The following is a 10,005-nucleotide window of genomic DNA, read 5'->3' on the forward strand; positions in this document are numbered from 1 at the left end:
ATGTGTTTTTAACATTAGAAAGTCCTATTGACTGTCGCACTAAAAAATGGTGGCAAAATCGCGGGGGAAAAAAGGCGCAAGTGACAGTGATGTTTTAGCAAGAAAAAGCAGCGCTGCTGCTCAAAATTGTGGGAAATAAGTTGCATTGTTGCAGTGATTTTTCACGGCAATATCACAATCACCAGTGTGAAGGTGTCCTAACACATATATAGCGGTCCAAAGTTAATAGGGTCCCCTCCAGAATGTTCTATGTTTGTCTCATGTCAATGTCTTTTTTGTGGAGTGCATTTGATTTATATGTATTGTAGGGCTGCAGGACTGAAAGGGTTACTGTGTGGTATGTTCTTTCCTGTCTGGAAAATGTATCGTTTTGTGTGTGTCAATTGTGAGCATGTGATGATGCATGATATATGTGTTTGCAGAATGCAATGCGAGAGGATTAAAGGGGTTCTGACATGAATAATTTTTTTATGCTTTAGCAGCCATTGTTCCCTGGTCTGCCTAATGGACCCAGGGAACCCATGGGTTAATGGCTGCTAAAGCATAAAAATCTTATACTTACCTTGTCTCCTGTTGTTGTTGACATCGGGGGGTCATCTCCCGGCAGCATATTAGCACTTTCTGCTTAGGTTAAGCAGCCTGACTAGAGCCACCTGATTGGTGCACGCTGTGCAGTCACGTGGTGCCGAAGAGCCAATCAGGTGGCTCTAATCAGCAGCGCTGCTTAACCTAAGCAGAAAGTGCTAGTATGCCTCCCGGCAGGCAGTCTTCTTCCTCCAGCAGCCGCGCCGCTCCGGGATCGCGCGCATGCGCAGTGGAGAGGTGCCCTCTGACAGGAGTCAGGACGGGCTGCGTCTCCACTGCGCATGCGCAGCACTCCGGAGTTCAGCCGGACGGACGGGCCGCCCACAGCAAGCACTGCTTGTGACGTGCTTGCTGTGGCGGTCCGTCCGTTGACCTCGGAAGTGCCTGACGGACGGACCAGAGCAGGAAGCGGTCTTTTTGACCGCTCCTGCTCTGCTTTAAAGGCACAGAAGAAGATGCCGGCTGGAGGGGACATACCTGGCGATCGGGCCAGGCCAGGCAAGGTGAGTACAATTTTTTTTTTTCATGTCAGAACCCCTTTAAGTCAGTCTAGAGAGCTGAGTGAGGATCAGCCACACACACACACTACAGAGATTAGTCTGTGTGTGGAGCATGGAAGAGACCGAGTGATTACCTTATGCTCAGGCTGGGCCCATCCAACCCAGGTATCTTCGGTACTATTGCTAAGTGCTAAGAGAAAGGAACCGCTTCATAGCGAGAGGAGGGAGAAAATGTAAAAGCTTTGCTGGTGGTGAAAGTGAGTACTGTGAGGGAAGAAGCCTGCAGATACCTTGGACTGGGGATTGTACAAATACTCTGTGAGCTCCACCAAGATGTAATTCTTCTAAGCTGTGACTTCTACAACTGTTCTGCAACTGTTATTGAAACATTTAAGTAGATGGACCATTCCCAGGTTTTGTTCCAAACTATACTTCTCTGGTGGTGAACTATTTTATTCAGCTGCAAGATCTATCCCTGGAGAAAGAACGGTGGCGTCACGAGTGACAAATGGACTACAGGTAACCTCCAGTTACTATCCCTGTGATCTCCCCCAGCAGTAATGCGGTCAGGTCCCGAGCTACCCTCAGGGGAGGAGACGGTAGAGCCTCATGAAGAGGGTTTTTCTCTACCTCGCAGTCTCCTTGGCTGTGGGCCTGCTCTTTGGACGCTGCACATACGCTCATGTGAAGCCACCCTTAAAGCTTTTGTGTCACTCCAATTACAGTCCCAGAGACCACACGGATTGGCTTCCAGGGAAAGGTCAGCAATCTCAATTGTAGGAGCTGGGTTGGGCAAATCTCCTTGCTGTGACTAGCTGTCATAGTCATTACATGCCCAGATACAAATCAGCGTGGCAAATGATCGTTGACTGTCAGTAGGTGCACTCCCCTCCAGCTCCCTGATGTCAACTGGCCAGTGAAACAAGATCGAGGAGCTCTGATTCACAGAGGGGAAACTTTGCAGGATATTCTAAAATGTCCATGCTGAGTTACTTGTGGACCATCTGAATCATCAAAACCTATGATGGTCTGCAGGTGATTAAAATAAATGGTGAGTTGCTCCATGCCACGCGATGCATATTAAGAGCCAACCTTAACCACTCTTGGTTCCATGATTTTAAGGAGGCCACCTTGTGAAGAGACTCTATAATTCTGTCTTTGCTCTACAACATTAGACTTTGTGTACCTTTCTTTCAAGTCTTCTGATCCTTTCTAAATGGAAAGATGGCAGATCAAAAGAACCTAGTTTGTTTTCCTTTCCAAGATGCCAGTACACACTGGTAGAAGAATTACCAGAGAGGTCTGAGAAACAACTTTGGGAAAACATTGTTAGTTTTCACTACACTTTCTGGATTTTTGTTATGACTTAACTACCTGATGTGATATTTTAAGATGGAGTTTACAGGGTGGAATACCATAAACTCTATAATTTTGCATTCTCGTTCATTCTCTCTTCTGTTATTTTCAATACCACCTCATATTTGTATGTGGGGGTTTTATATTCTGTTTTTATGAGTGTGCCAAAACATTTGTTTCGGTTGCAAACTTGGCAAGTGTATAAAGAGGTCTGATCCGAGTTGTCCTCAATATAGAAAACTTGTATAATCAAAATGTCTTTAAACCCTTTTTGATGTAGGCTAGCCAGGGAAATCTAAGACACAAGCCTTCTTGTAATGTTATGCTTTAAGTAAGAAATAAACTGGAGATGATTACATTTGGGGATCAGAAAATCTCTCTTGATGCCCAAGGCAAACCAGTCAAAACGGGTCCCAATGCAGACGCATTAAATCATAATGTAAAAAAGAAAAAAGCAAACACACTAGTGTGCATGAATCAATGAAAGTCAATGGACTTTCATTGACTCCAGTCATCATGTATCATGCACCCGTGTAACGCAAGAATTATACATGGCGAGAACACAGTCGTTTATCTTAGTTTATCTTTTTTCATTGATTTCTTTTTCAGTTTTTTAGTAAAAAGCAAGAAAAAAATAAATATTTTTTACATTTATAGTTATTCATTTTGAAAATTAGTATATTTTGTTAACATCTATGTTCCTCATAAAAAAAACCTTTAGGGGTCATTCACATTGACTTCTTTTTAATGTCACAGTTTTCCACTGTAGCTGGGACATCCATAGGAGCAACATCCATATGGGCTCCAGTTACAAGAAAAATTAGTCTCTAACAGAGCTGATCTGGGTCTGCTAGGACCCAGCAACTCTGCTGTGGCAGGAAGTACCCAGTGGTCACATGATCACAGGATCGAATAGCAGAAGTAACACTTCCTCTTTCTCTCTTCACTACATAACCCTCATTGAGCACTGTGTAGCCTGCAAGAGAGAAGGTAGAAGTGGTTAAAAAACTGCTTCTCCTCCAGGTTCTCGGCTGTGACTAACAGCCAAAGACCCAATGTGCTCCAGCTAGATTGCAGAAGCAGAGGCTTTAATTCCACAACATATATTTACTATCAGCCAGGATTAAAGCCCAGAGATGATTACATTTGGGAATTTTTAAAGTGGGGATGAGACAGTCTCTCTCAATATTCAAGACAAACCTGTGAAAATGTGTCCCAATGCAGACACATTAAGTCATATTGAAATAAAGAAAAACAAAAACAGTTGCCACAGGGTAAAGCAACCCTCAAGTATTGCAATAAAGTTCTGTCCTGATGGGGTTGTATGTTGCCTATAGGTGTTCTTCTCTGCAATCTCTCTGATCTACTGCTTCTGGGTTCTGATTTTGATCATGCAAGGTTTCCGATTCAATTTTCAGCCTACCTAGTTCCCACAGTGCATTGCTGGTGTTAGACTAACAATGCACTATATTTGTCCTGTGACTAGCGAGAGCTGCTCTTGTAATTAGCAGCGGCATATCAAAGAGCAGTGCAAAGAGTACATTAGAAAATTGCTGCAGCCATCTTGGATGGTTGAAAATTAGGTCCTAACTGGCAGACTGGAAGGGCTGCAGAGAAGAACAACTGCAAGTAATATACCCCCATCTCTATCCATCTCCATAATTTTGTCCCAAAATTGGAGTGTCTTTTTAACGCTCCAAAACTGGAGTGTCTCTTGGTTCTGCGCCTACATCAAAGTAGGCGCAGAACCAAGTATATAAAAAAGTCTGAAAATTTTTAGGGGGTCTTAACATGGCTCACCACATGGTTGCCTCTCTGTATATATTTCAAACTTCAGAATTTTATAATATGCTTAATCAATCTAAAAGATTTTTTGGGGATGTGCATTCATCTTCAATGTCCTTCTCTTTGCTTTACAGGTGATAATTGGGGCAGAAGAGTGACACTCACGTTTTTATTGTTTTGGTGCCTGCTTGTAAGGAGGTGGATGTAAACCTCATGTTCCCCCTCATGCAAAATTGTATATATGTTACTTCAAGAGACATTTTTGTTCCTATGTGTTAATATTATGTATGTAATACACTATGTTGTGCCTTACAGGAGTATTTAGGGTAATTACTGTTTATCAATAGAGGTTCACCTCTCAGGAACCCCATCAATCAGCTGATGCTCCAGCCCACTGCCAATTTAGCTGAGCCAGGCATCTACATCAGTGCTCAGAGATGGAAATGTAATAGAAATGCTTCACTCCCATTGAAATCAATGGGAGTGATGTCTTCCATTACACCGCCCCCTCAATGTGATCAGAGCCAGAAGAATAGTGGAAGGCATTGTTCATATTGATTTCAAGGGGAGAGAAGCTTTTCTATTATACTTCCAGCTCTGACCACCAATGCAGACGTGGCTTGGCTGCACTGAGCATGAGCAAAAGGATCAGCTGATTGACAGGTTTCCTGACTGGCAGATCCCCGCTGATCAACTATTGATGACTTCTCCTGAGGATAGGTCATCAATAGTAAATGCCTGGAATACCACTGTAAGTTTATATGTGTATCTACTGACCTTATCTACTGACCTTTGTGTGTTGAGAGATGGTGGACTACTATGTGCTTTGGAACTACAATATCCTCTCAGAATTGTTGGCAATCAGGAATCATGGTTTCATGGCTGCCAGTATACAGTAGAAGATACCAACTTCAGCACAGTGTGACTGCAAGATGTGAATGAGGAGTCTGCTCAAGGAGTGCGTGCAGAATAACCCTGAATCAAGCAACTGAGGGACTTATCAGTAGACTGAGGGGATAATCAAGTGACTGAGAGAAGCTGTGCAGTGTAGTCCAGAAGTAGCCACAATGAGGCTACTGAGGTGAGCTAAGGAGAGGGACCCTTGCAAAAGATAAGCCTAAAGTAGGTTGTACCATACTCCCCCTCCCACGCTTAAAGTTATGAAATTTGAAGAAGAGCAATCCATCAGTTAGGCTGTATTTATATGGGCGATGTGAGTCAGGCCCAAGAGTCTCATGCACAACTCACATCACACAGCAAACAGACATTCCATCTGCAAGACTTGCACAAAAACAGGGCATGCAGTGATTTCTCAAACTTGGACCTTCTGTCCGAGTGAAAAATTGCTTGTGTAGATAAACCCATTCAAATTAATAGATTATTTTCCCACGTAAGTTCTGTCCATATCGCACTTGGACAGGATTTGAATGAGAATATTGCCCATGTAAATACATTCTCAGTTTTTTTTATGGATTTTGCAAGAAAGTTAACTATATACGAAGCGAATGACAGCATAACAGGCGTATAAATCCAAATATAATTTTATTCCTCCATAATCGCGATGTTTCGACCCACTCAGCAGCACTAAACAAACTCTCTGACAAGATCCTAGAGGCAGGGCAGTCCAGGACCTCCAGGGCGTACAGTGCAAGTTCGTGCCACGTGTCCAGCTTTGACACCCAATAGTTGTATGTAGCAGAGGCATCACGGAGGACAGTGGTACGGTCGGCTATGTACTCCCTCACCATCTTATTACAGTGGTCCCTCCTTGACTGGAGAGTGGTGACACAGTCTTGCTGGGGAGCCATAAAAATGGCAAAGGCCTTGGAGAGTGTTCCCCTGCCTGCGCTGGACATGCTGCCTAATCCCCGGACCTCCCCTGCTAGATGGCCCTCTGAACTGCGTCTTCTACTGCTAGCACTGTCAGATGAGAACTTTAGCATCACTTTTATTCACCAGGGCACTGTGGTATTGCATCACTCTCGTACCCCTTTCCTCTTTGGGAATGAGAATGGAAAGGTTCTCCTTATACCATGGGTCAAGAACAGTGTACACCCAGTAATCCGTGTTGGCCAGAATGCGTCTAACACGAGGCTCACGGGAAAGGCAGCCTAACATGAAGTCAGCCATGTGTGCCAGAGTGCCAGTACGCAACACATAGCTGTTCTCACTAGGAGGATGCTCCTCCTCCTCCTCTTCAGCCCATACATGCTGAACAGATGACAGGCAAGCAGCATGGGTACCCTCTGCAGTGTGGCCAGCAGTCTCTTCCGCCTCCTACTCCTCCTCGCCCTCCCCCTCTTCCTCCTCCTCCTCCAAAACCTGCTGATATATAGACGTGAGGGTGGTCTGGCTATCAAGCGACATACTGTCATCCCCTGTCTCCTCTTCTAACCACAAAGCATCGGCCTTTATGCTTAGCAGCAAACTTCTCAGCAGGCGAAGCAGCGGGATGGTAATGCTAATGATGGCCGCATCGCCGCTCACCATTTGGGTAGACTCCTCAAAGTTTCCACGGACCTGGCAGATGTCGGCCATCCATGCCCACTCCTCTGTAAAGAACTGCGGAGGCTGACTACCACTCCACCGTCCATGTTGCAGCTGGTATTCCACAATTGCTCTATGCTGCTCGTACAGCCTGGCCAGCATGTGCAGCGTAGAATTCCAGCGCGTGGGCACGTCGCACAGCAGTTGGTGCTCTGGCAGCTGAAACCGACATTGCACTGTCCTGGGGGTGGCAGCATCCATGGTGGACTTGCGGAAATTTGCGCACACGCGGCGCACGTTGCCTAACAGGTCAGACAAGTGGGGGTAGTTTTTCAGAAACCGCTGAACCACCAGATTAAAGAAATGCGCCAGGCATGGCATGTGTGTGATGCTGCCAAGCTGTAGAGCCGCCACCAGGTTACGACCGTTGTCACACATGACCATACCCAGTTGGAAGCTCAGCGGCGAAAGGCAGAGGTCGGTCTGCTCCGTCAGACCCTGTAACAGCTCAGTGGCCGCGTGTCTCTTGTCACCTAAGCTAATTAGTTTCAGCACGGCTTGCTGATGCTTGCACGCTACCGACTGCTGGCGACGTGCTTACACTTCGTAATTGAGAGGTGGCGGAGGAGAAGGAGGGGGGTTTTGAAGGAGGTGGCATAATATGCCACAGATACCAGCACCGAGGTTGGAACCGCTATTCTTGGTATGGGTAGCACGTGAGTGGTCCCAGGCTCTGACTCAGTCCCAGCCTCCACCAAGTTCACCCAGGGAGATATAGCGGCCCTGCCCGCTAGTACTTGTCCACATATCCGTCGTTAAGTGGACCTTCCCAGTAACTGCGTTGTTGAGGGCACGGGTAATGATGCGGGAGACGTGCTGGTGTAGGGCGGGGACAGCACACCGGGAAAAATAGTGGCGACTGGGGACCGAGTAGCGTAGGACTGCCGCCGACATCCTGTTTTTGAAAGCCTCCGTTTCCACAAGCTTGTACGGCAGGATGATTTCAAGGCTGATTAATTTGGCAATGTGCACGTTTAAAGCTTGTACATGCGGGTGGGTGTCGGCATATTTCCGCTTTCGCTCTAATGCTTGTGTTAGCTGAGAGATATTGCTGAATGGAGTGGAGGACCGTGGAGGTGAGGTGTGGGTGCAGGCTGGGGGGTGCTCCTGCCTGCGTCCTGTGAAGGGGATTGGATCTTAGTGGCAGGTTGTGGTGTTACCCGGAGGCAGTGAATGGCCTTCGTCCCACCTTGTGGGGTGCTTGGCCATCACATGCCTGCACATGCTGGTGGTGGTGAGGCTGGTAGTGGTGGCTCCCTGGCTGATCTTGGTGTGGCACACGTTGCACACCACTGTTCGTCGGTCGTCCGCTCTCTCACTGAAAAACCTCCACACCTTTGAACATCTAGCCCTCTGCACAGAGGCTTGCCGCGAGGGGGTGCTGTGGGAAACAGTTGGGGGATTCTTTGCTGCACACATATAACAGTATAGCTGCAATGATCTGCAGTGGGCCAGGAAATATTAGAGTACTATTTAGCGATGAGAGTGTGCCCTCTGCCTAAGGCACTGCACACATAGGACGGTATAGCTGCAACGATCTGCAGTGGGCCAGGAAATATTTGCGTACTATTTAGCGATGAGAGTGAGCCCTCTGCCTAAGTCATTGCACACATATAACGGTATAGCTGCAATGATCTGCAGTGTCCCAGGAAATATTAGAGTACTGTTTCGCGGTGTGACCTCTGCCTAATGCACTGCAGACTGAGAGCTGTAATGCTCTGCAGATATATATATATATTTTTAAAAAGGTGTACTACTGCTCCCAGCCAGCCACAACTGTAATGCACACGATGGGGAGTAGCCCTAAGAAGCACCGTTGGGGTTCTTGAAGACAGGATCCTACTCAAACACGTTCCCTATATAAGCAGCTCTTTCCCTCAACTCTGCCTAATGCACTGCAGAAGGAGAGCTGTAATGCCCTGCAGAGAGATATATATTTAAAAAGAAAATTGGTGCACTACTGCTCCCAGCCAGCCACAACTATAATGCACACAATAAGGAGTAGCCCTAAGAAGGACCGTTTGGGTTCTTGATGACAGGATCCTACTCTAACACTTTCCCTATATCAGCTGCAGCACTTTCCCTAACCACTGCCAACATGCGTCTGAGACGAGCCGCGGGTGGGACCATTTTAAGTACTCGGCGGTCACCTGATCGGCCCAGCCACTCACTGCTGTTGGCGGGCAGAGGGCTGGCACGTCACAGCAGGAAGTGGTAATGCCTTCCCCGCATGTTTATTGGCTAGAAAATGGCGCTAAACATGCGGGGAAGGGAAATGGAATTGACTCGAGTACCGCGTGGTGTTCGTCTCGAGTAACGAGCATCTCGAGCACCCTAATACTCAGACGAGTGTGCTCGCTCATCTCTACTCGTCACTCTGTTTCCTGTTTTTATACAAAACCTCTTCGTCTTCTGTACTTGGTTACTCTTCCTGTCCCAACCTTCAGCTTTCAGGTAGTATGTTGTGTAGACTGGAGGACACACAATGTTAGTGACCCTAGAATAGAGACTGAACCCCCATAACACTTGTCATGTAATGTGAGACAGGATTTGGCATTATGGGTGGAGTGATATGTTCTCTGTTCTCTGTATGTGGAGTCCACCAGAGTTTCTGTCCCTCAGCAGCTGCCGCCATGTCTTTAGGAGATGATACACATCTTTATGTATGCAGGATAAGTCTATTGTACTTCTGGAACACTAATCAGCAGCAATCGCTCTCATTATGGCCAGCACATAAGACGATAAAAAACAAACATCACAATATCTATATTTTTAATGTCTTTATTGAAATAGCAATAAGCAACATTGTAATAAAACATTACCGGCCCTTTAATAAATAATAGAAGGCTCTCAGAGACTCTAATGTCAGCCCGGTGGAGACCACAGAACTTGCTGCGCCCGTTCACACCATTGTTCTGAGATGAGAATCCCTGGACCCCGAGATCCAGAGGAAGGCGAAGAAAACCCCCGGAAAGTCATCAGGGGAAAAAAAATTCCTTCCTGACCCCAGATGTGGCGATCGGATATCACCCCGGATCTAATCTGTCCTGCTGCCTATTGCTGTATCTGTATATTATTATAAGCTCAGGATCCTGTAAAGAAAGCGACATGTTATACAACCTGCTCCTAAGAGCTTACAATCTAGTGTACAATAGAAACTCTGCTCTTAAGAGTTTACAGACTAATATGCAGTAGAAACTCTAGTCCTAAAAGTTTACAATCTAAGGGCGCG

This window comes from Eleutherodactylus coqui, chromosome 4 (assembly GCF_035609145.1).
Source record: "Eleutherodactylus coqui strain aEleCoq1 chromosome 4, aEleCoq1.hap1, whole genome shotgun sequence".
Taxonomy (NCBI): Eukaryota; Metazoa; Chordata; class Amphibia; order Anura; family Eleutherodactylidae; genus Eleutherodactylus; species Eleutherodactylus coqui.